The sequence below is a fragment of the Callospermophilus lateralis genome, chromosome Y, assembly GCF_048772815.1.
Source record: "Callospermophilus lateralis isolate mCalLat2 chromosome Y, mCalLat2.hap1, whole genome shotgun sequence".
NCBI classification, from domain to species: Eukaryota; Metazoa; Chordata; class Mammalia; order Rodentia; family Sciuridae; genus Callospermophilus; species Callospermophilus lateralis.
Genome location: NC_135326.1, coordinates 11,732,518 through 11,758,191, shown reverse-complemented (window position 1 = coordinate 11,758,191; position 25,674 = coordinate 11,732,518).

Sequence of the window (25,674 nt, the reverse complement as noted above, 5' to 3'; positions counted from 1 at the left end):
ATGGGGATGTGGAGGAACTTTTAAGAGGTGGGGCTTAGCGAGAGGTCTTTAGGTTATTGGAGGTGTGGCCCTAAAGTTGACTGTGGGACTCGAGTCTCCTCCTCTTCTCTTGGTCTTTTGGGCCATGACGTCACCATGACTTCTCTCCTTCCATGATGTGCTGCCTCCCACAGCCCCTGAGCAGTGGGGCCAACCAACCAGGGGCTAGCATCATGCTCCCAACTGAACCTTTCGTCCTTCTAACTTGATCATCTCAGGTATTTTGTTACAGTGACGGAACATTCAGTAAGACCTAAAGCAACTGTGATTCCACACCATCGGTGGCTTGCTGCACCGTGACCCTTATATCCTCTGTTTTAATGGTGAGAATGAAATAGCTGAGAATGGATGTCTTTATAAAGAAAAGTTCCCGGTCCAAGATTGAGGACCCTACCTGAGCACAGCCGTCTTGCTTGCAGAGTCCTGAAGTGGCCCAGGGCGTCACCTCGTGGAAATCGGAGAGGGACCCTGCATGGATGTCGTCTGTCCTTCTTAGAGAGCCGGGGTTTTGATATGGGAGCTGCACCCTAACCCTATTATGACCTCCAGAATTGTCGGGCAATCAGTAGGTGCTGTTTCCGGCCGCCATATTGGTAGCCACTTGTTACAGCGGCAGTGAGAAACTCATACGCTCCCATGGGGTCCTCGCTGGACAGGAGGCTACGACGGACCCAGAAGGGACCGCCGTGGCTGTTACGTCACCTGCCAGATGCTCCGACCTCCTGAAAGAGGAGCTCAGCGCATCTTCTGGCACGACTGGGATTTCCACGCGGCCGGGGACTGCCACCCGGACGGACGGACGGACGCAGCTGAGACTGACAGGGAACAAGCCCCCGGGTGATTCCAGCGCCTGGTCTTTGTGTGCCACCACCGTCGTGGTTCCGAGCCCCGGCCAAGAGCAAGGTCTCACTTTATTAGAGGAGGGTCAGGTTCCGCAGCAGCTTGCAATAAAGGAATTAGCAAACCAGAGACTGCAATTGTGCAGAGACCCCGCAAAACGAAGCGGATCTAAAGTGACAAGATCCAATTAAATTTAATTACCCAAGCTGTATTTTCAATTTAACTGACACTTTTTATTAAGGATCCTCCCGCACTCCAGCTAGCAACCCGGACCAAATTGCATCCCCGTAATACAGTTATCTTATGCAAAATCCCGAGTATCTAATTTTCTAAAACCAAATTAGAGAACGGAGGGTTGTTGTTGTTGGTTTTTTTTTTTTTTTTTTTTTTTTTTTTTTTTTTTTTTTTGGTCAAAGGATTTCTTTGTTTGTTTGCGTCCCCGAAACACCGGTTGCAAGGTGCCCCCCACAGCAAATCGGCTTTCTCAGGAGGAGCGTGACTGTCCCCAGTGAAACTTAGAGAGGACGTCGGGGTGGCGTTATCGCGTGCCACTTCACTAAAAGGGTCTCTTCGGTGCAGAGAGACGTGTCAGCTCACGGATGTGGCCCTGTGAGGTCACAGTGGAGTCTTAGCAGGGACACAAAAGGCAGCCAGGTGGGGCTCCCTCTTCCCGGTGGCTTGCTGACAGCAGGAGACGTGACAGACATCAATGACTAATTCCACCGTACTGCATCCTCAGAGCTAAGTGATCCCATAGTACTGTGTCACGGGAGCTAAGTAATCCCATAGTACTGTGTCACGGGAGCTAAGTAATCCCATAGTACTGTGTCACGGGAGCTAAGTAGTTCCACAGCATCGCCTCATTGGGGCTAAGCCATTGCAGAGTTCTGCATAATCCAGGCTATGTGGTTTCGTAGTACTGCATCTTTTGGGCTAAGTACTCTATAGTACTGCATCCTAGGAGCTAAGTAATTTCATCGTACTGTGTCATGGGATCTAAGTAATTCCATAGCATTGCTTCGTTGGGGCTAAGGAATTTCATAGTACTGCATCTTTTGGGCTAAGTAACTCTATAGTACTGCCTCCTAGGAACTAAGAAACTTCATAGTACTGTGTCATAGGAGCTAAGTCATTCCACAACATTACATCACTGGGGCTAAGTAATTTCAGAGTCTTACATAATTAAGGCTAAGTAGTTTCATAGTCCTGCATCATTCAGGCTAGGTAATTTCATAGTACTACATCATTGGGGCTAAGTAACTTTATAGTACTGGATCATCAGAGCCAAGTAACTCTATAGCATTGAATCATTGGACCTAAGTAATTTCATAATACTGTATCATTGATGCTAAGTAATTTCATAGTACTGCATCATTGGGGCTAAATAATTTCACAGTACTGTATCATTGATGCTAAGTACTTACATAGTACTGTACCATTGATGCTAAGTAATTTCATAGTACTGCATCATTCAGGCTAAGTAGTTTCATAGTCCTGCATCATTCAGGCTAGGTAATTTCATGGTACTGCATCATTGGGGCTAAGTAATTTAATAGCATAGCATCATTGGGGCTAAGTAACTTTATAGTACTGGATCATCAGAGCTAAGTAACTCTATAGCATTGAATCATTGGACCTAAGTACTTACATAGTACTGTATCATTGATGCTAAGTAATTTCATAGTACTGCATCATTCAGGCTAAGTTATTTCATAGTCCTGCATCATTCAGGCTAGGTAATTTCATGGTACTGCATCATTGGGGCTAAGTAATTTAATAGCATAGCATCATTGGGGCTAAGTAACTTTATAGTACTGGATCATTGGAGCTAAGTAACTCAGTAGCATTGAATTATTAGAGCTACGTAATTTCACAGTCCTGCATCATCGGGGCTAAGTAACTCCACAGCACTACCGCACACCCTCATCAACAGCGCCAGTTGATCATAGGCTGAATGACAAAATGACAAAATAACAAAAACATTATACAAAACATATTTTTTCACTCCGTAATCAGCTTTCCTCAGATATCCGTCACAGCAACGGAAAGCTGATCAACACAAGTCCCTTGTCCGCGTTGACCACAGGAATCTTCATCTGCACCTTCTCGGACAAGCATCCTGGATGGATAAGTGGAGACATGTCACAGTACCGTGGTTCCAAATCCAAATGTCCAAATTCCGATTCTGGGCCCTTCTCACGGGTTGGATCCGGAATGTTCCTCAAGGGCTCCTGAGTTGAAGGCTTGGTTCTGGGTCACCTCAGACCCAGACGAACAGAGCCAGCCAACCATGTTCTGGACCTCTGAAACCACGAACCCAAGTAAACCTTTCTTCCCTTTAAGTTGTTTAGCGTCCCCTGTTTGATCACAGCTACGGACAGCTAACCCACACAGTCCCCAGGATCCCTTTGCTTATCAACTCTTCCGTGAACATGTCTCAGGTGACCATCATCTTTCATTCCTAGGTGGACACCGCCAGAAACTCGGGTTTCCTGCTAAGAGCTAGGTGATTTCATAGTACTGCATCTAAGTGCTATGTACTTAGTACTAAGTACTGCAGAGATATCCAATTAATACACAAGTAAGCGGGTGGATGGGAGGATGGGTAGATGGATGGACAGACAGACTCAAGTTGGGGTGGCCATAACTGTCCACATGCTGAATCTCTAACTCCCCGTGCGATGGTAGGAGCAGGAGGGGACCTTGGTGCGTGATTAGGGTTTGTGTGAGGTCAAAGGGTGGAGGCCCAGATGCCACTGAGTGTCCCTAGGAGACGGAACAATGGGGGACTGCCTTCCATTCTCTCTCCCTCCCTCCCCAACCGGGTGTCCAGCAAGAAGCCGCCACTGGCAAACCAGAAAGTCACCTCACCAGAAAGGGAGTGAGCCAGCACCCGGCCTCACATCCCAGCCTCTGATCTGGGAGCCCTGTGCATTGCTCGGGCCACCAGGTCTGAGCTCTTCCATGATAACAGCCCCAAGAGGCGCTCACGACCTCCAACCTGCATCTGCTAACGCGGGTCTCCATTCTCTAGGGTCCCAGAAGGGGACCAGGGTCCTTATAAGAGGGACCCCCAGAGCCCCCTGCCCTTCCCCCATGGAGGACCCAGGAGAAGGCGGCTCAGTGATCCCTGAATTCCCTGAACCAACATGGCAGCCCGCACCTCATGTAATAAATGCCCCAACCCAACATGGCGGCAGGAACCTCATCAAATAGATGCCCCACACCAACATGGCGGCAGGAACCTCATGCAATCAATGCCCTGGACAAAAATGGCAGCAGGAACTTCCTGTAGCCAATGCCCCAAACCAATATGGCAGCTTGAGCCTCCTGCAAACCACACGAGTCAAAGGTGGTGTGTGGACCCCTCACCCAGGAGCTGGTGTGGAGGGGGGCTCTGGGAGGGCTGAGCTCATGGAGTGCAGCCCGTGAAGGGGACCAGGGTCCTTCTCAGAGAGACCCGAGAGCCCCCTGCCCGTCCCCCATGGAGGACCCAGGAGAAGGAGCCTCTGGGAGCAGGAAGCGGCCTCGCCTGGACCTCGGGCTGCAGCCTCCACAGCATGTCTCCCTTTAACGTCACCCAGACAGCGGGGTTGTCTCACGGTGGCCCAATCAGACGGCCGCATGGTGCATGTCCTGAATGTTACAGTAGCCAATTTTGTGTTCTGTGACTTTCCCCTCACGGTGTCTCATTTCTTCAATCTGTTGGGGAAATACGCGAGAAAGATGCAAGTCTTCCCTTTCCGCTAAAAAAAAAAAAAAAAAAAAAAAAAAAAAATAGGATTCTATAAGAGGGGAGGGTGGGAGTTTTGGAAAATCTGAGGGGACCCTGAGGGAGACAGGTGGGGAGAGCGACTTCTGAGGACGGAGAGACGCTGGGCGGCCCCGATGAAGGTCCTGGCGGCCGAGCAGCCGTTCAAAGCCCTGGGAGCTGATAATCTCATTTTCTGCATCCAGGAGACTCTTTGCGGATCATCTCCACAGTATTCTAATAACTCATCTCATCTGCAGCCCGTGTGCCGTGATTATTGATTTTCTGACTCAATAAAACCCTGGAGTCTTTGACGATGCCCAATCCTCCACTTCCCCCAGGATACTCGGGGGGCGGGGGGGCGGGGGAGGAAAGGAGAAGAAGGTCTCTTTGGCCTGAGAACATGATTATTATTATTATTATTTTAACTCCTGCGCCACCTGGGAAGGCTCGGTGCCCGTGCCCAACGTCTGCTCTCTGGTTTCTCCCCAAGGCTCCCCATCTTTCCTATATGGCGGGGGGGAAACAAGAAACGGGGTTTGGGGTCTGAAATAATCCAGGCACCTCCTCCACCAAAATGCCCTTCTCCTCTTTCCTGGAAACTCTCAATTTTCTCCATAAAAGCTCAAAAGGGGGATGCTTTCGGGCACGTTAGAATCCCCCTCTTCCCGCGGTGCCGCCATTTGCAATTCCTTGCAACGCTGCGGCGATTGGATTTCTGTCCTTGTTGAACAGCTCAGGTGTCCCTCTGTCCCCCCCCCCCCGTTTCCAGGGACCACGCTCACCTCCATGTGGGCCTTTCTGCCCACCCAAGCTCTTCTAGGATCCTCTGCCCCGGGACTGCCCTCAAGCCCCACCCCACCCCGTTCTGCAGAATGAGGGTCCCCACGTGGTGTTCAATGACAATCGTGGACGCCCCAAGATGCTCAGGGTATAGGGTGTGGCTTTGGAATTTGGGGCAGCCTTGGAGATGAAACGGGGGAGCGATGTGGGTGTGACCCCCTTCGCTCAAGTCAAACAGGAGGACCCCAAATCCCATGATTCACCCCATCATCCCGTGGCTTCCCGCACACACCATCTGCTAGGGTTGGGTCTCCAATGTCCCCCAACGTGGGCGGCTCGATCCCAGCCCCGTGGTGACGCTGGGAGGTGGAGGAACCTTGAGGGGTACAGCCTGACGGGAGGTCTTCCGGTCATTGGGACCGTGCCCTGGGAGGGGATTCTGGGACCCCCCGCTCTTCCTCTTTCCCTTGGTCATTCCCGTAAGCGCCCACCATGATGTTCTCTGTTGCCTTAGGCCCAAAGCCGACAGGCTCGATGGATCGTGGCCCCGAACGTCCACAGCCGTGAGCTGAAATGGACCTTTCGTCTTTTTAAGAGTTGATCACCTCAGGACTTTTCTCCCCACGGTGGAAGGAGCCGAGAGCCCACCCAGCGTTTTGTGACACTTCTCCGTGTCCTGATGCGGGGCGCCCTCTTGACCCCTTACTCGGTCCACTTGTGGTCACAGAGCCGGCTGGCGGTCCGTCCACAGAAGCGTCCAGCCTCGTGTTTCCTCCTCCGGTGGACACACACCAGGTTCTGTCCAGGTAGGTGGCACCTGTCCCCTGTCCTGCCTGGTTTCCTGCCCTGGTTAGCGACTTTCCACACATTGGGCTGGACATTTCCATCTGCCCCTGGATTCGTGCTCTACCTGTCTCCCCTTGGCCACGTGCCCAGAGACCTGCTCTGAACAAGTGCATCAGCGGGACCCTTTGTCCACCAGCCTGGACATACTGGACCATTAGGAGACCAGGAGAATCCTGGAAGGGCTGAGGCAGGGTATCCGTCCTCCACCGTCCTCTGGCCACTGGTCCCCCGTTGGCTCCTGTGAAGGATTCTTTGCACGGGGTCCCTCGAATTCCCCTTGGTCCCTCCCTTAATGGGGATGTAACTGCTGCTGACCACGGCCGTTCCAGGGTCCTGGGCCCACTTTGGCGCCTTCCGTCTCCTCTCCCCGTGATCTCACAGTCATCAGACTCCGCGAGGCCAAGATCACCGAGAGGTAACAGGATTCAGAGGCAGAAACCATGTCCCGGGGCCATATTGGATCTGAGAGTAGGAATAGCCGGGTCTCTCCGTTCCCGCCTGTCCATGGACCGAAGAAGGGTCAGGGCTACCCTCTAAGGCTCCAAGAGAGGACAGTATCAGGGTGTTCCCTGAACCAGACGACGGGTGTGCGAACAGCGGACGCCATCTTGCTTTGAATCCATTGGGTCCATCGTAAAGAGTGTGGTATGCAGTAGTTGCTCAATAAATGCCTGGCTCGAGCTCTCCACTGGGCTCCAGACGGGAACCACCTCCTGCTCCCGGCTCAGGGTTTCAGGGTGGGCTTTGGTTTTGCCCGGCGGCCCCCCGTGGGCTGTGCTTTGAGACACACCCAGCCCTCCGCGTCTGACGGGGGACCGCCATGGGGTCACAGCCTTCTGGAACCTTCCTGCAGGTCCCTCATTAGAAGAGCCAAAGATCACCCCGGACGGACTCAGGTGAGCGCGGGCAGGACTTCCCGACCGCGGGAGGGTTAAAGGGAGAGAGAGAGAGAGACCCCCCGGCGCTGCCTTCTCGGGGGGCCGGCTCCGAAGGCACCGTGTCCCTCTTATGGATGATTTCTGAATTTCCATTTTAATAAAATAAATGGCGATACCTACAGATAATAGCGCTGTTCAATATTTATGAAGCGCCTTTTTAGAATAAATTCAGAAATTCGGTATTAATCATCGCAGCCATTACAGTCCGCAGGCCCATAAATAACCCGCGGCAACACCGTCTCTTCTTTTCCTCTTCTCCTTTTTCTTTTTTTTTTTTATTCTTTTTTTTTTTCCCCGAGAACCCGTAATGAAAACCAGCCGAGGCCCTGGCTTCGGGATGCGGAGGCTCACCCCGTGGAGGGGGACGGATGGTGACTCCCAGGAGACGGTCTCGGCTTACCCCCCGGGGGGTCCCCAAATAAGGTGCGACAGGGCCGGCTCTCTCCCACCTTTCGGGGGAAGAAGGAGGCTTTTACTGACGGGAAGAAAAGCCACCCAGAGCCGCTATGTGTGCACACGGTCCCCCTCCCGCCGGGCGGGGAAGAGGGTCATCTGTCTTGCGAGGGGCTGCGGTTTCCTGCAGGACGTCCAGAGCCGCCCGGAGCTACAAACTGACCACAGCCAACCGCCCGGCAAAGAGCCTGCGAGAGACACACAAAGCCCCGATTGTTTCTGGAAAAATCCCTGGGTTCCGCTCACAGCCCTCCCCTCGGCGGCGGCTGCCTGAGCCCTCCGATTCCACGCTGGACGCTGGACGCGCCGTCCCTGTGCACCCCCAGAGGCTGACCACCGAGGGCCCCCGACCGGGCTCAGAGACCCTCCCCTGCTCACCCCGATGGCATTTGTCCGGGGGACGCACGGTCCCCAAATGGGGACCAGGAGCCAGGATCCTAAAACAGGGTTGGGGCTTTCTGGAGTCCGCATTGAGCACCCGGTGGCCCTGGGCTGGTGGCCCTCACTGCAGTCCCTGCCTCCGTCCCCACGGGGCTCCTCCTCTGGGTCTGTGTCCCCTCCTCTGTCCCTTGGGAGGACACGGCCATTGCACGAGGGCCCCCTGACCCAGGAGGAGCCCATCTCAGGACCCTGCACTAATGACCTCTGCAGAGACCCTGTCCCCACGAGGTCCCTTCACGGGTCCTGGATGGTGGCACATGGTGACGTCCGGGGGGGTAAGATTCACTCCACGGGATGCGCCAACGGTCCTTGGAGTCCTCTCGGCCCCCTGGGCTCCTGTGACATCCCTGCCCCACGCGGGCTCTGCTTGTGTCACTCACACCGCGAGCCACACGGGGACACGCCTCCCGGGTGGCCAGTGTTGGTGGTGGTCCCCTGTCCTGTGAGTGTCCCCTCTGGATCGCACTAGGGGCGGCAGACCTCGCGGATGCCATGAGAGGCTCGGGTGTGCGCTGCGCGCGGTGCTGATCGCATTCTCCAAATTGCGTTGCCCGCGTCAGGATCAGGTTTTCTGGTGATAAAACCAGTCAGCGGGGGAGGCCGCGCCGGCCCGGGCGGAATCCCGTCCTCCCCTGTCACACAGTCGTGCCCTATCCTCCCCGGGTCCCATGATGAGGACTGTGCAAAGGCCCTGGGGCAGACGGACGGGAGCCTCAGCGCACGGCTGTCGGTCTTCCTTCCCCGGATTCCCAAGGGCTGGAGTCGCAGCCCCGCGGTTGCCACCGCTCCTGGCGCCATCTTGGATCTTTTAAGCTGGACGAGAAAACCTCCGGGTCCTCAGGGAGCGTCACCAGAGTCCCCAAAGCCACCGGGTGCTGGGGAACCAAGTCCTCCCGGCCCAGTTTTCCCTGGACGGCAGCTAGGTCTTGCCTTTCCAGAGACGGGAGGGAGTTGGGGTCTAGAAGTGAAGCCCCGAGCCCGTTGGTCCCCGAGCAGGGTTCGCTGGGCACCTCGGGGAGTCGGGTGCAGCCCGCTCTTGGGAGTTCACTCCCCAAACAGCCCGGTAAACGGGACGTCGCGTGTCAGCGCAGCAGTGGACGTCCGCTGGGCGACCTCCCTGGGGTGAGAGATCGCAGAAAGTCCTCTGGAGGGGAGACCATGAGGTGGACATCCCGGTCCCCAGACGGAGGGGAATCCGGCATGGCTGGATCAAGGCGCCGTGGGAGACGGGTGGGCGGTCAGGCGCGAGGACCGGGCACTCACGGTCCCCATTTGATGACCAATGACTTGGGAAGCCACAGGGGACCTGGGCAGCCCAGGGGACAGGCATCCGTCCACCATGGGAGCAGGCAAGGAAGATGGTGCCCGGCCCCAGGACCTGCAGGCGCAGACAGGCAGGGTGGGCCGCGGAGCTTCCGGTGCCGGTGGGGGGCAGCGTCCCCAGCAGGAGGTGGCACAGCGGGAGGACAGAGTCCACTCCAGAGCCGGGCTCAGGTGTCCCCAAGCTGAGTGTCCCTCTGTAAATGGGGTGGACCTCCCGGCTGCAGACCCCAGGGGACCAAGGAGCAGCTCAACTCTGAAGCAAAGATGAGCACCAGGGGGGTCCCCTTTGGGACATGCCAAGTGCCCCGAGCTGCGACACCCTGTGACATCGTGTCCTCACACGTCGCGCCCAATGACCTCACCCTGATGCCCGCCTGTCAAGAACGAGGGTTGGATACCCCGGTCGTCACCTGGCGGCCAAGGGGGACTCGGGGTGTTTGACGCTGTGTGACAAGCTCGCTGTCCCCAGGCCCCAATGCACGTGGGCACAAATGTCCAGGAACCGGGTCCCAGGGACCAGGCTGCGGAAACCTAGGGACCCGCCCAAGAAGACGTCCCGTGGACCTATCTGTTGAAGCATGTGAGTGTCCATCAACTCGGCGGAGTGGACATGGGTGGGTGTCTCCGTGTCAGTGACCGAGGTCTGCCTCCCGCCCCCAGGAGGCTGCAGAGCACCCCCCATTGCGTCTCCAAGGACCCTGGAGGTGACCGCCCTGTTCAGCCCTTGAAACCGGCAGTCAGGAGAGGCTGCTCACGGAGGCTGGTGAAAACCGCTCGGGCCTCCCTCCTTGGCCTCCGAGAGTCCCAAATAGCCTCCGTGTCCATCCGGGCAGACCTGCCAGGCCAGCGACTCCCGCGCGCTGGGCAGAGGCACTCAGCGCTGGCAAACGGCTCTGTCCACGGCCCCAACTTCATCTGGAGGCCGCCGGGTGACCTGAGCGGCGCGCAGCAGCGTGGCCCCTGGGTGGACCTGCGCGGACGAGCTGCTGCTCTCCGGGGGGCGGACACGGGCTCCGCGTCCTTGCGGGGGGCTGCAATTGGAAGCGATGGGGGATCGATACCTGCGGAGCCTCCCCTGCGAGGCCAGGAGGCGAGGAGGCCAGGAGGCAAGGAGGCCAGGAGGCGAGGAGGCCAGGAGGCGAGGCCCAGGATTCGGAGGCCTTTCCCCAGCGCAGAGAGACCACCCCCCTCCTCCCCCAGCCCCCGGCCCTGGGCCACCTCTCCCTGCCGTCAAATTAATTCGCACCGTGTCCCCAAATTCAATCAGGTGGCTTCCCCGCGTCAGGGGTGGGGTGGGGACAAGGAAAAAAACAATAAAGAAACCCGCATCGGAGGCCCCGTCCTGACACATCGGAGGCCGGGCCTTGACAGATCGGTGCGGTCGGGGCGCGGACCGGGGCGCGGGTAATCTTTGCACTAATTCTCAATTACCGTAAAATGAAGCCATAAATCACGGGGACAGGGGATCGATGGCAACGTGGTTTCCCGGGTGATTGGCAGCCGCCGCCGCCGAGCGCGCGAGTTGGTTGAAGGTGAGGGGGCTCTCCAGAGGAGGCCGCCGAGGGGGGCCAGTGGAGGCCGCTGGGCCTCCCTTCCGCGGGACGCAGGGACCCCTTCCCCCTCCTGGGGAGGGGACAGACTGGTTGGGGACAGCGGCACTGCCCCCCCCAATCCCAGGGCCAATCCTTCTCCTGTTGGTACCCGCTGCCCCCAAATGAGAGACAAATTCAATTTCCCTCCACTGGGCGCCCGCGCGCGGGAGCGGAGGCCGTTTGAATCTTTCATGGGAACGAAATTGTCCCCAGACAAATAGCCCCCTGATTCGGGGAGAATGGACGGTGGCGGCGGGGACAGGAATAAATCGTGTCACTCGGGATGGCTTTTCTGTGTAATGTCATTCACCAGGGTCCTTGTCCCCCCCCACCCGAGGCCCAGGTCCCCTGCACAATAGCTGGGCGGCTCCGAGGAGGGGCGGGGGGGCGGGGGACAGGGAGAGGGGACCCGGGGAGTTGACCGGCCGCTGGGTGGCGGGGGGGCGCGAGATTGTCCCTGTTATTAATTCGCGGCCTGAACCTGGCATTCATGAGGCCCAAGATTGAAATGTAAATGAGTCCCCAGGAAAAGCCAGGGAAGCCCGCCCCCCGGGATGTCACGCGGCGGGCGGCGGGGACAGACGGGATCCGCTGATCCATCAGGGAGACGAGAGCCGCCCAGAAACAATGAATCACATCGGTGTCCCCGTCCCCGTCCCCGTCCCCGTCCCCGGGGCGCAGGCTGCTCGAGAGGGCACAGGCCCCGAGACGCGGGCTGTGGCTGGCTACCTGTTGTCCCCTGTCCGCTGGCTGGATGTCACTCTTTACGTGCCACCTCCTTTGTGCACACGTTTCCTTTTTCCATCTCAGTTACCTCCGTGTCCCCGTCCCCAGGGGGCTCCCTTTAGAAATGAGGACCCTCCCCGGCCGCGGAGGTGGACAGATGGAGACCCGTCCCTCCGGCCCCACCCCGTGTCCTGAAGTCCCCGTCCCTGTCCCCGGGGGGCTCCCAGCCCTCGCTGATGGGTTTCCTGGGCTTCTGAGTCGCGGTCGGTCGGCGGACAGAGCGGTGCCCGCGGTGGGTCCTGAGGACCGGCCACCACCGCACAAGAGCCCCAGGGCCATGCAGGGAGGGCCCCACGGACTGACCCTCCTGCCCCCAAACCAGTCACCCTGTCTCTAAGGGGGTCCTGTCCATCAACAGGATCAGGACAGACTCCTCTGCAGCCAGAGGCAGGGGACACGCTGCAGGGCACATTCGATGTCCCCTCTTTGCTCGGTGCCTTTGACCCGCTTTGGGGGCCGGGGGGCCGCAGGGCAGCCCAGGGGACTGGACACGCTGGGGAAACCGCGTCCAGGAGGATGGACATTTTAACCCACGCGGCCACGCCTGACCACCACAGGCTGACCGGCCGGGTCGTCCTGGACCCGCCCGCTGTCCCCGTCACACCCGCCCGCGTCTGCGCGGCTGGGCACCAGCAACGGGCTCCGGGCGCTGACGGCAGACTCAGCGGCGTCCTGACCCCGGGAGCTGTCCCCTGGGCCACCCTGGGACGGACGGGCCCTTTGGAAGACGCACGGAGCCTCTCCGACTCGCGAGGCTGCTCCTCCTGGGTCCCAGGGAAACTGAGTGACAGCTGAAGGCACACCGTCCCCCGCCCCCGTGGTGCCCCGAGCCGACATCACTGTCCCCGCCCAGGGACGGGGCAGGTCAGAGGACTCCACTGGGCAAGCGCAGCTCTGAGCGGGGTCCCCTTAGCGGATGGGGCAACCTGGACCCCCCAGGACCCACTGCCCCCCGGGGGCGTGACCCGGACAGACGCATCTGGCCCTCCGTCCCTTCCCGTCCTGTCTCCCCACGAGGACGACAAGAGGACAGATCAGGGGGCCTGACCTGCCGCAGAGCCACACCAAGGGGACTGATTTGGCTTTGCCGATGGAAAACGTTCAAAAAGCTGAGATTCCCGTTCCTCCGCGCATTTGGGTTCAGGCGCCTCGGCTCCGACGTCCGGGAAGAGAGCAGAGGCCGCGATCCCGGTTTCCGTCACCTCGCTGTGGTGGGGACTCAGAGGCCGACAGGAAAGCCTCGTTGGAAAAAATGCACCTGATGAAACAAGAAGCGAAACTGTCCAAAGGAGAACTGGGTGACAGACAAGTCTGCTCCGGAAATTCGGGGTCAGACACATGACACGGTCCCACGGAACCCGGAACGGGACACCCGTCCCAAACGTAAAGAAATAGAAATGAGAAGGAGTCCAGCCGAATCCAGAGAGTCCCCCAGGCTGTGGGGCTGAAGGCTTGGTCCCCAGTGCAGCCATGTCCAGAGGTGGGGTCTGGGGGAAGGGATAGGATCCTGCGGGATCCGACCTCATGAGTGGATTAATCCAGTCATGGACTCACTTGTGGGCCACTGGAAGGTGGTAGGAACTCTAACAGGTGGGAGTGGGTCCTTGCTGGCATCTCCGTGGGGACTATACCCTGTCCCTGGCTCCTCAGTCCACTCTCTGCTTCGTGGTTGTCAGGAGCTGAGCTGTTTCCTCCACCATCCCCTTCCGCCATGTTGTTCCGCCTCACCCCCAGCTCGCCGCCATGGCACCCAGCAAATAGGGACCGGAACCTCTAGAATCACCAGCCAAAGTTCGTCTTTCCCGCTTCAAGTTGTTTCCTCGGGTATTTCGTGACAGCAAAGAAAATCTTAACTAACAACAACAAAAAATTGAACCCGTAAGAAGTCAGGACGCCGCCGGAACACCAACGCTCAAAGGGGCACTCCTCACAGGAGCCCAAAGTTGGGACCAACCCAAATGTCCATTGAGAGATGAGTGGATGAACAACATGGGATGTAGCCATGCAGTGGAATATTACGTGGCCATGAAAAGGGATGGAGTTCTAGTAGATGCCAAAGATGGGGATGAAGCTTCAGGGTATTCTGTTTAGTGACATAAGCCTGTCACAGAGAACACTGTGTGACTCCAGTTATATGAGAAACAAATCGGCAAAGAGAAAGTCCAATGGAGGTAACACACTGGGAAAAGAAAGAAATGAGGAGATTTCATGGATGGATACAGAGTTTCTGTTTGGAGTGAGGTGAAGCGGGCCATTCCCTGGAGCGTGGGCTCATGATGAAGAGGAAAGTTGACCTGGGCCCACGGTGTCCAAGGTCCAGTCCCTGGTGGCCGACTCCATGGCTCTGGCCCAAGGGGAGGCAGAACAAAATGGCGGCAGGGCCTGGAGGAGGAGAGCAGCTCAGGACAGGGCACCAGGGAGCAGAGAGCTCTGTCACCAGGGACAGGACAGAGACCCCCAAGGCACAGCCCAGGGACCCCCTCCTCCAGCCACACCCCACCTGCTGCAGCCACCACCCAGTGAGTCCATCCAAGTGGATTAATCCACTATTAGTCTACACCCAGTGAGTCCATCCAAGTGGATTAATCCACTATTAGTCACCACCCAGTGAGTCCATCCAAGTGGATTAATCCACTATTAGTCACCACCCAGTGAGTCCATCCAAGTGGATTAATCCACTATTAGTCTACACCCAGTGAGTCCATCCAAGTGGATTAATCCACTATTAGTCACCACCCAGTGAGTCCATCCAAGTGGATTAATCCACTTATTGGTCTACACCTCTCGAAATGCCATCATCTCACCTCTGAACCTTTCCCACATGACCTCATGGTGGTCACCTCGTATCTAACCACAACCAGGTCCAGGTGGCTGCGGAGAGGACACAGGGCAAGAAAGAGACCTTGGGGTTGTCAGGAGGAGACGGTGGCTTGGAGGCTTCTGGTGGCCCGTCACCCGTCACCTGGGGGGACACCCGGTGGCCTGTGGTTTCCAGGAGGACGTCCGGGTTGGCCGTGGGCTTCTGGGGGAGCTCCCTGCACCCCTGGGGGAGCCCTGGCCAGCAGGCTGGACGCTGGGAGGCCGGACCCTCCATTCTCTCCTCCCGGAGGCTCCCGGCTGCGCCGTCTGGGTCCCGCGTCTGGGTCCCGCGTCTGGGTCCCGTCTCGGCTGTGGGTTTAATTGCTCATCAAATGGGGAGTTATTGTGTCGTAAAACCCTGAGAGCCTGCCGAGGGTCCAGGGCGGTTCTGATGCGAGGATCCATCACAATGGATTATGCTAATCGCCTCGTTAATCGCCCCCCCCCCCCCCCCCCCCGCCACGACAGGCGGTAAATAATGGCGGAGGCCGAGAGAGCTCAGAAACACCGCGATCAATTATTTATGCATTCATCAAGCCGCAGAGGGCCGCGATATCAGGAGCCGGCCGCTAATTGTTTTATGGATTGGGATGAATTACGGTCCCCGCCAGGAAGCCGGCCGCGTCCCCCCCCTCGTCCTCCTCCGGTGCCTCTCCGTGAAGCCCGTCTGCTTAGACGGGCCTTGGGAGGGACCGCACCGTGGCCAGGAGCCGGCCGGCCACGGGGACGTCACCTCGCATTTCAACGCTTCTGCCCAATGTCCCCACCCGTCCTGTGCATTCCTCCCGAATCCCGAGGACAACGAGTGACCAGGGATTTAAACATGTAGCAACCCCCCAAGGCTCAGGAGGCTGGGGCAGGAGGATCGTAAGTTGGAGGCCAGTCGCAGCAACTTAGCCAGGTCCTCTCTTAAAATAAAAAAAAGTAAAATACAAAGGGCTGGGGACGTGGCTCCGTGGTTGGCCACCCCTGGGTTCCACCCCGGGACCCACAACAAAAATGAAAAGCAGAATCCACCTGCGTGTTCAGAGGCAGATGCCTTGGAGGCCAAAAAGGTGGAGGCCACATCCAATGAAAGTGCCATTTAGGAGCCGGGAGACTCTTTGTCACTTTGTGATGCTTTGCAGGACCTCAAGGCTCTGCAGATGCAGCCACCCCTCTTGAACCCCGCCAGCCTGCGCCGCTCCGAGCCACAGAAACCTTTCTTCTTCATCCATTCGTCCACCTGCGGCATTCCGTCATAGCGACAGAAAGTGGACGGAGACGCTCGTCCAGGTGCCGTATCTGTCACTGGGCGCCTGAGAGCAGCAGCCGGTTGGTTAGAGCCACAGGGACACACAGGACGCGGGACAGGACGCAGTCCCCCAGGCACGGCCACGCAGGGGCCTCGGGGGACGCCCCAGATTGGCACGGTGGACCTAGAACATCAGGATCTGACCAGGGGACTTTAGGGCTGCAGGCCAGCCCACAGGGGGCCACCAGAGGAGGCTGAGGCCAGCTCCCGGCTCCCCTGGGAAGGACGCGTCCAGGAACCGGAGCCTGGGCCCTCGGCCGCTTCTCCCTCCCGCCCTCTTCTCTGGGGTCCCTATTAGCCCGCGACGGCCACAGCTGGGGACACTAGCGCCAGTCCCACGTTCCAGGTGGCCAGCCTCCAGCCACAGAGCAGGACAGGAGGACACAGAGGCCCTGGAAGGACCCAGAAGCTAAGCAGCCCGGGGCAGCAGACGTCCACTACTAACCGTCCAGTTGATGGGTTGGTGACTGAGGATGGCCATGGTGCTGGGGGACCTGGCTCGTTCTCCAAAACCCACATGGACAAGGCTTGGCCGCCATCTTGGTGCTGCTGGGGGGGGGTGGAGCCTCTCAGGGGCGGGGCCTGGAGGCAGGAAGTGAGGTCACTAAGACTGTGAGGGGCACTGGGGTCCCGCCCCTTCCTCCTTCCTCGGCTGGTAGAAAAGCTCCTGGCCGCCATGTCCTGCCCCCGTGATGCTCTGCCTCCCCACTGACCCAGGGCCATGGGGCGGTGCGGGCATGGCTGGGCCTCTACGCCATCAGCTGCTGTCAACCTTCCGTCTTCATAAGCTGCCCACCTCCGGGGTTTGCCTACAGTCACGAGGGCTGGGCTGGGCAGGGCAGGACATGGTGGCCGAGCTCAGAGGGTTTCTGGGGCCTTGAAGCAGTTCTGCAGGACGCGCGTGTACATTTGGGGTGTCCCCCAAGGTGGACGTGCCCTGTCCATCTTGGAGTGGACCTGCCCTGTTCATCTTGGAGTGGACGTGCCCTGTCCATCTTGGAGTGGACCTGCCCTGTCCATCTTGGAGTGGACATGCCCTGTCCATCTTGGAGTGGACCTGCCCTGTCCACCTTGGAGAGGATGTGTCCTGTCCATCTTGGAGTGGACCTGCCCTGTTCATCTTGGAGTGGACATGCCCGGTCCATCTTGGAGTGGACATGCCCTGTCCATCTTGGAGTGGACCTGCCCTGTCCACCTTGGAGAGGATGTGTCCTGTCCATCTTGGAGTGGACCTGCCCTGTCCATCTTGGAGTGGACATGCCCTGTCCATCTTGGAGTGGACATGCCCTGTCCATCTTGGAGTGGACCTGCCCTGTCCACCTTGGAGAGGATGTGTCCTGTCCATCTTGGAGTGGACCTGCCCTGTTCATCTTGGAGTGGACATGCCCGGTCCATCTTGGAGTGGACATGCCCTGTCCATCTTGGAGTGGACCTGCCCTGTCCACCTTGGAGAGGATGTGTCCTGTCCATCTTGGAGCGGATGTGCCCTGTCCATCTTGGAGAGGATGTGTCCTGTCCATCTAGGAGAGGATGTGCCCTGTCCATCTTGGAGTGGACATGTCCTGTCCATCTAGGAGTGGACGTGCCCTGTCCATCTTGGAGCGAATGTGCCCTGTCCATCTAGGAGTGGACGTGCCCTGTCCATCTAGGAGAGGATGTGTCCTGTCCATCTTGGAGCGGACGTGCCCTGTCCATCTAGGAGAGGATGTGTCCTGTCCATCTTGGAGCGGATGTGCCCTGTCCATCTTGGAGTGGATGTGCCCTGTCCATCTTGGAGCGGACCTGCCCTGTCCATCTTGGAGCGGACGTGCCCTGTCCATCTTGGAGAGAAGCCGGCCAACCCGTCCAGGCCCAGGTAATGGAAACCATCCAACCTGCTGGGCGCCAGGTGGAGGCCGGCTGTCCTCCCTCAAGGACCCCGGAGCTGCCTCCCCCTCCCGCCCAGTGTCTGCGGAGCCCCCCGCCGAGCGGCCGCCCTGGACCCCTGGCTGCGATCACTAATTTGGACGCCGCGGCCGTCGGCTTGATGGGCGCCGAAGAAATTGGGAGAACAGCGCAGATGAGAGGAGGAGCCCCCCCGGATCCCAGCGGCCTCCTGCTCATTAGAATCGCCCGCTCCACCTTCAAAGCCCCGTGGACGCGGCTGATCAATTAAACATGGTCCATCCCCGCGACGGGAGCCCAGCTCCCCAGGTTCATGACGCAGGGCCACCGTCTCCCCCGGAACCAGGGCTCTTTAAGGCCGGCGCAGACGAGGCCACGCGCTAAATTCCTGGGGACCAGAGCCTCTGCCTCCTGGGGAACGCCGGGCCTGCCTTGTGGTCCACTCTGACCTCTGGGTTTTCTTCTTTTTGGACGAACCGGGTTGGACTATGGAAGCAGTGACCCTTCCCGGGGAACCGGGCATCCGCCACAGAGTGGGTGGCTTTGTGCTTCCGAAGCTGATTTCGAGGCGATTTCTGTCCCCGGGAACATGATGAGGGGTTGGGTGTAGGATCCTTTTTATATAAATTGGAAAAGTCCCGGGAAGGGATAGGGGTTGGAGATGAAGGAGCCCCCCAAACGCTCCTGCAGGAGGCAATGAGAGAAGGCTCAGAGGTGGGATTGTCTGATTAGGAGAGGTGTAGACTAGAAGTGGATTAATCCACTTGGATGGACTCACTGGGTGTAGACTCATAGTGGATTAATCCACTTGGATGGACTCACTGGGTGGTGACTGCAGCAGGTGGGGTGTGGCTGGAGGAGGGGGTCCCTGGGCTGTGCCTTGGGGGTCTCTGTCCTGTCCCTGGTGACAGAGCTCTCTCTGCTCCCTGGTGCCCTGTCCTGAGCTGCTCTCCTCCTCCAGGCCCTGCCGCCATCTTGTTCTGCTCCCCTTGGGCCAGAGCCAGGGAGTCGGCCACCAGGGACTGGACCTCGGACACCGTGAGCCCCCGAGAGACTCTTCCTCTTCATCATGAGCCCACGCTCCAGGGAATGGCCCGTTTCACCTGTCCACCCATGTGGCCCTTTGGGCACCTGCAGGGACACAGGGTCACCATGTTGGGGGAGACTGCTTCAGATGCAGATGGCGGCTTTGAGCTCCTTCCTCTCAGCTCGCCATCTTGCCTTTCTCCCAATCAGCAGAAGAGCCCAACAGCCCGAGCCCCAGCTGTAGACCTACCAGGCAGCCAGTGTCCCCACCCAATCCTTGTCACCACCCCCATGGGGACTGTCTAAGGGAACAGCCATCCCCGGGCGTCTGAGCCCCTGGTTTGGAGATTTCATGGATCCTCCAATGGCAGCAAGTCCAGGACAGGTGATGTCAAGGGACAGGACAGAGACCCCAAAGGCACAACCCAGGGACCCCCTGCTCCAGCCACACCCCACCTGCCTACAGTTATCAATGAATCCATTTAAGTGGATTAATCCACTTTAATGGATTAATCCACTGATTCAGCGACAGCTCTCACGATGTGATCCTTTTCCCCTCTGGATGGTCCTGCATCGTCCCACACGTGGGTTTTGGGAAACACCTCGCCTCCATACCCTCACGCTCTTCTCAGTCACCTGGTTCATGTTCCTTTATCATAGCCACCAGAGGAGGTGGACAGGGACTCACAGGTCACCGTGGGCCGGGTCTCTTCTTAGCCCGACAGGCTGTCCCCACGCAGATGCAGAATCCGCCGGCTTGTCCCGAGCCACGCGAGGGTGACCAGACGGCCAACGAGAGTGACGCCGGTGCCGTCCCCTGTCCCCACGGCCGTGAGCCGGAGCCAGTGGAGTCTCCGGGAACGTTCCCACGGCCGCCCGCCCGCCCGCCCTCCCTCTCGCCCGTCGCTCCCACATGATGAATAAAAACATGAAATTAGTTTCATGTCGGAAGAACAACCCCGAAGACACTTGTAACTTCTAATTAGGACTCGGAGCCGGTGGACTTGTCAGGATGGCGGATTCACGGCCCAGCCGCCCGCCGTTTACGGGCTCCGACAGAAAACCGTCCCAGACACAGAGAGAGAAGGGCCCGGGATGGAGTCCCAGCAGGTGCCAGGTGGGGACCAGCCACGCACTCGGCCCAAGGCAAGGGCTCAGTCCGCTTTCCGCTGCTGTGACACAATTCCCGAGGCGGTGTGGCTTTAAAAACTCGACAGGTGTTTACTGTCTGTGGGAACCGGACACCCTCAGAGTCCGACCCTTGGCCTGGGTGCTGCTGGACACTGTGACGGTCACCTGGTACCAGTCAGGGTTCCAGGAGGGTCACAGCAGGTGGCCAAATGAGTGACTTCATCACAAAAACCCAGCACCTGTCCACAGGGGCGTTGAACGGGTAAAGGACGGGGTGCAAACTCCCTGAGTGTGCTGGTCTGTTTTCTGTTGCTGTAACAGAATACCTGAGGCCGGACAGGTGATAAGAGCCGAAAGGTGTGCAGCACCGCACCCGGCTCCATTAGCTCTCAAGTCTTCCCGGATTTTCTCAGCAGCCCAATGGCGCGGGGTCCACCTACGGGCGTGATGCCGTCAAGCGTCTGCGAAACAAGATGGCCCCCGGACTTGCTAGGTGTCCCTCAAATCCCTACAAAGCCATGACCATGTTTTCTGGGGGCCTGAGACTGTGCCCAAGATGTGGCATGGGCTCTGTGTTCGCAGATTGTTCTTGATGGAGCTTGAATCCTGATGGACGGGGATGCCCAGGCTCCGTGGATGGACAGGAGAAGTCGATCCCTCTGGACTCCCCCCTCTGACCCTTGGTCCCAAGAGTCCTGGCCTGGACAGGAACCAGAAGTGTCCTGCAGCACGGGAAGGGCGTCCACGGGGACCGGGCCAAAGTGGAGATTCCGTGTTTGTTGTGCGTAATTGTTTTTAAAAAGGAAAACAAAAATGCTTCCCTGCCCGGGACCCCCGTGGGCACTCCGGTCTGGGCCATGTCAGTGTCGCCTCTGGCTGTGGTCCAAGCTGAAGGTCCACCAAGGTCCAGAGGCCACACGGGGACTTCAGAGAGCAGGTTCCAGCAGGCAGGCGCGAGGAAAGGTCAGAGAGCATTGCAAGAATGCGCCAAATCCCCCCAAATCCGTGCCGTGTCCACGCAAGAAGGTCTCCAGACCCGAGGAGGCAGGGCAGACTTTCGACCTCAGCCGACCTCTCCCAAAACGGAAGGGGACTTAAATCCGCAGTTAAACGTGCACGAGTCTTGCTAGGTGCCCGGCGGGGACAATAAGAGGTGGCCCAGAGTCCTTGGTCCCCAGTGTGGGGGTGGTGGTGAGCTGTGGGCCATCATGGGGCTAGGAGTGGAGGCTGGAGCCAACTGGTCACCTCGGGGAGGCCAGGAAGCCGAGACCCTGCTCCAGGACCAGGATTCCTGAAGGAGCGGCCATCTTCCCCTGGAAGAAGTCCCCCAGTATGCCCGGGGATTCCTTCCTGGGCGCCGTCTTCCCAAAGGGGTCCCCACATCTCCCTGGAAATCTACACCCAGGTCGGAGAGACCCTAACCCCGTGGACAACTCGGAATGTCGCATCTGGTGGTCGGAGACGGACGCACAGCCGCGAGGGTCTCTCACACCCTGCTCTGGACAGGTGTGAGTGGCGGCGGCTCGAGGGGTCACTCGGAGGGGGTCCCTCGGAATGCGCCACGCACCTGGGTGTGTTCCGGGCAAGTTCTCTTCAGTGGAAAGAGGGGGGACGGGTCAGACCCAGGTCAACCAGATGACTGGTCTAACTGAGGTCAACCAGATGGCTGGTCAGACCCAGGTCGACCAGATGGCTGGCCTGACCCAGGTCAACCAGATGACTGGTCTGACTGAGGTCAACCAGATGGCTGACCAACTCTTCCCTGGACCTCACTGCCTACCCAAGTTTCCAAGGGCTACTACTGGCAGCGATTGAGGTTCTGGGGGCTCCATGCGGATCCCCAACTCGCCCTCCCTGTGACTTCCCATCCCACGGCACCCCCTCTAACCCAGAGAGCACCCTCGGACCAAGTTACCCTCTTCTCGATGGATGCACAAATCTGAGAGCAAGCAACATGAATTCGGTCCGCTCCGTTCCACACCACTGTGAGGTTGTGGACGGAGGAGGACGTGGACCCGGTTGGCGATGTTATGGACATGTGTTGGACGGATGTCCAGTGGCCGTCAAACAAGACCTCAGCTTTGCAGCAACAATCACAGGAGCATCATCGGCCGCCACCGAAGGACCCCCCAGAGCTCCATAGACCTTGCGTCTCGACACAGCCCCCGAGAGACAGGAAATGAAAAGGGATGACAATGACAGGTTCGGAGCTTGTCCTGAGGAACCCCACGGCTCCACCCCAATGTCCACCCAGCCTGGTCATCATCCTACGGGAGTCGTGTGTGATCAGAGTCCCAGCTCAGAGCCTTGTTGAAGAATATGTCCAGAGCCCAGGCAAGACTTTCGGGGAGAACCTCTGTTGAGTTTTTGGGGACCCCCGTGTGGTTGGTCAACTTGTCGTCACTTGGCCAAAATATCTGGGCAGAACCACTCAGAGGAGGGAACATGTCTTTTGGCGTTTGGTTTCGGAGGATTCGGTCCATGGTTGGTTGGTTGGCTGGCTCCAAGGCAGAAACAAGATGGCGGAAGGAACACGCCCAACTGATGTCAGTTGGGAAGCAGGGAGAGAAGGAAGGGTCCAAGAGAAGACACACCACCCGAGACACGTTCCCAGTGACCCACATCTTCCAACGAGATCCCACTGCCGGGGAGTCCATCCAGCCACCCGTGGATTAATCCATTAATCCAATGCGTTAGTGGATTATTTGGTGAACACATTTATGGTCCAATCCATTCCCTAGAAGTCCCACTTGTAGACAATGTCCATCGAAGACCAAGCGATCAATCTGTGACCATTTGGTGGAGGGGGGACGCTCCGGATCCCAAACTGAGTGTGGGAAGGTGGCCCTGAGTACAGCCGAGGTCCTTGCAGCTGGGGACTTCCCGAGGAAACCCGCGTGGTCTTCTGTGCGATGATGCGACGGAGCCCCGATCTGGGAGAACCTTAGTAACTGGAGTGAATGCCCAGATTCCCAGCCGTCTTCCCCCTCCCCGTGTCAAACAGAGTTTCCGTCCACCTTGGACCCTCATCTCACTGTCCCCAAGTGTCTGTGTCACCAAAGACACTCTCCCGCAGAGAACTGCCAAATGGGAAGCCATTGACGCGCAACCCCACGCCGTTGTGCGGCGTCCAACTTCTCCGTGTCACCCCCACGTGTCCCTCTCTCTCCCAACTCCTCTCTCTCTCTCCCGCTCTCTCGTTTTCCCCCTCTCCTTATCCAGGACTGTTTTTTTCAGGCTCATAATTAGTCAGAAACTTCTAATGGCATTTCCTTATCCTCAAAAGTGATCCAAAAAAAAATAAAATAAAAACCTAAAAGCAACGGGCGAACCCCCGTATGCTCATCAAAGGGAAGCTATTCACGTTGGGGTTACACGCTTTTCTTTTAATGATTTGATAACAATCTATGGATTAAGATTCAAAAGAATGACAACGGTAAAAATCTATTACAGAACCCCCCTTAATTACAGAAGAAGGGCTTCATAAATATTGAAATGGGTCCTTCACGGCTCGCGCCCTGGTTTCCGAGCCTTGGACACGCTCCGAACGCAATTATTTGGTGATTAATCTGTTTTTTTTTTTTTAACTTTTCGGTTCATTAGTCTTTTGATGAAAGTTTATCTTAAGCAGAGATCACAAAGAGTCGGTGCACACGGAAAATTCAATATAGATCAGGCCACGAAGGGGACCCGAGGACAAGAGGCCATCTCCTGGCGCTGACCGGCGAAGAGCGTGTCCACGCAGCGGAAGCGACATCGACGAAGTGGCCCACTCTGGTCATCGATCAGTAGAAATCAACCCACTTCCCTTGTCCATCGGTGGAGATCAATACAGCTGATCGATGCCGCTATTCCATGACCCTGACTTAATTTTAAAAAGTTGTGGGTGACACCTAAATTGATGGTGGCCGTCCCCAAAGATGCGTTGGAATCCAAACACTAGAACTGGTCAATGTGAGCTCCGTGGACACAGGGACTCTGCAGAGGTCATTAGTGCAGGGTCCTGAGGTGGGCTCCTCCTGGGTCAGGGGGCCCTCGTGCAATGGCCGCGTCCTCCCAAGAGACAGAGGAGGGGACACAGACCCAGAGGAGGAGCCCCGTGGAGACGGAGGCAGGGACTGCAGTGAGGGGCCAGCCCAGGGCCACCTGGAGCCCAGGAGCTGGAGAGGCAGGAGGAGCGTCCCCAGAAGGGAGCACGGTCCTGTGACCCCTGATTTCCTACCTTTGCCCCCAAATACGTGGTGTGAGTGTGCGTGAGTGTGAGTGTGAGTGTGTCCACACGTCTACACGCTCTCTGCATTTCCTGGGGCTCTCCATCCCGAAGGTCTTGCTCTGCGTCCTCCTGGGAATGCATCCCCCCTCCCCTCCGCCATCCTCCTTGCCCACTTTGGTCATCTCCCAGGAAGCGGTCAGCGCAGGGGCAGACATGCGTCCGGGGGGGTCCCCCTTGCTTCTCAGAAGGCCCAGGCCGCCATATTGGTTCATGGAGCTCTGCATTCCCACCTGGTGCCCGTGCCCCCCGCCCCTGCTCTCGGCCCCCAGCCCGTCCGACGCTCTGCCGTTGACCTGGGCTCCCTCTCGGCCCTCTACCCCGTGCTTTGGGGTCAGCGCTCTCTGGTCTCCGTCCCTCCGCACTCGTCCTTTTGGCGCCTGGGACCGTGGGCGTGTCCCCTTCTCCGCCTTGCTCCTGTGGGAGTAGGAGTTTGAGACCCTTCTCTACGGCTTCACCGGGGGGCACCCACGAGGTCCATGGTGCCCCTTGGACAGAACTTCCCACTCCTCTCTCTGTCCCCAGCGTCCACTCTGGAGTATACCAGGGCGGGTGTGAGGCGGAGGCTGACCACCTCTCCCACCGCCTCGTGTTGGGGCAGAGAGCAGAATCCAGGTCACCAGCCCCACGTCCTGTTCCTGGGCCCAGAGTCCTGCTCCCTCCCAGGTCACTTAGTTGAGTGGCTTTGGGTGACCTCAGCTCCTGTCTCCAGAACCTATGGACCGTATGCAATGACCGTGTTGACCGTTCCCCTAAACTGTCCACGTAGAGGAGGTCACCAGGGGGGTCGGTGTTGGAAGATGGCGCTGGGGCCGTGAGAGATTTCCGTCCCTCCCACCCCGTGGGGACGAAGAGCTCAAGGATGGCCCTGAGGTCACCATTTGGAGGACAAGGGATGGTCCAGGCAGGGCAGGGCCACGGGTGGATGGGACGGATGGATTTCAAGATGGCGGGCGTGGGCTGTGCCTGGGTGGAGGCCACACCCTGGAGGACGCTGACCATGGAGCAGCCCCAAGGAAATTCTGGGAAGTGGCCTGCAAGAAAGGACACCATGAGACCGCCCTGCAGATGACCGGCCACCAGCGTCACCTCAGTGTCACCCCTCAGGAGCCACTGCCCAGAGCAATGGCGGGGCGCCTCGTGTGCACCCCAGCGACGGTTCTCGGACGCCGCCCGCGGATGGGGGGCCTCTCCCCCTCCCGCCGTCCAGAGGCGCCCGTCCTTGAAATGCTAATGACGGCCGAGAATCCTTAACGAGGAGCACAATTAGGAACAAATCGCTAATTGCTCACCTTTTTGGGCTCTTTGATCATCCACCTCAAAGACATCGGCGCCAACAAAATGTGGCACAGGAGGCCGCGGCTGCTTCCCACGGATTTGGGTTTCCCGGACTTTTATTTTCTTGCAAGAGTTCTACT